We start from the raw sequence: 1,237 nt of genomic DNA on the forward strand, positions 1-1,237 counted from the left end.
TTTTCATGGCATATTTAGGTTGCAGCGAGCCTGGGAGCGATCCAATCCAAGCAGTAAAATGGGTACAGGATATTTAATTCAGTTATTTAATTATATTACGTGCAAAAATACAAATTTTGAGATTTATGCGATATTGCTTGTGGTCACTTTACTATCATGCTTAAGTCCGGTCCCCAGTATCGGCCCGGTCACCAGTTACCGGTCAGTTCAGTTGTTTCACCCAGTACTGTGGCAGTAGTCTGATCAGACGTAAATCCGATCCCCAGTATCGGTCCGGTCACCAGTATCGGTCAGCTCAGTTCAGTTCAGTTCAGGGACCACTTGCGTAGACCATAATCTCACAGAAAATTATTATATGCTATTTCAGTACAGGGCTCCAAGGAGCAAACAGTTTCACTATGATTTTCAGTTCAGCTATGCACGTATTATAATTAATCATGACACGACATTTTACGATATGCCTCATGACATGAAATTTTACTCCCATGCAAATTTTACTATATTTACTCGTTATTTACGATATATGCATGTTGAGTCTTTAGACTCACTAGACTTGATTGTTGTAGGTACTGATGATGTCGGGATCGAGGGCGGGGACCAGTGAGCTAGCTCGAGTCGGCAGTAGTGGCACCCGAGGACCTCAGTTTCAGCACTTGCCATTTTGATGCTCAAATATTTTATTAGTTATTGAATACTTTAACTTGTTATTTTGGCAAGTAATAATTTCTTCCGCTGCTGTTTTGAACGTTAAATATTTTATCAGTTTTTGGTATGAATGAGGCAATCCATTTATTTTAAAAGAAAAATTTTAAATTTTCCTCAAATTTTCAAGTAAGGATTTTTAGGCCTCTACAATACGTCTTGAGGAGCTTCTGGAAAAACCAGTTCTTGACCCATTTCTCAATTCTTTATTTCCATCTGTAGTGAGACAGATCCGATTCTAGTTGATCATGCACAGCTTTGTCATTATGTGCAGTTGGACTGGTAGGGTCATAGTTCAGTTTCAGCTGAGCAACTATCTTCTGTAGCTTTTTGGCTCTCAGCTGATCGAACAAGTAATTCTTCTTCTCCAGTGCGTGAACGATGGAAGATGCCTTAACCAGTCTTAACACAACATGTTCCAGCTTTATAAATTTCTGCAGTTTGGATTTTCTCTGAAGCTCTTTGGCGAATACATGCGTTCTGAATTTCACCCATGCATCATAGGTTTTGAGCTTATTTGCTGAAAATTCATTGA

Source organism: Primulina huaijiensis, chromosome 4 (assembly GCF_012295235.1).
Source record: "Primulina huaijiensis isolate GDHJ02 chromosome 4, ASM1229523v2, whole genome shotgun sequence".
Lineage (NCBI taxonomy): Eukaryota > Viridiplantae > Streptophyta > Magnoliopsida > Lamiales > Gesneriaceae > Primulina > Primulina huaijiensis.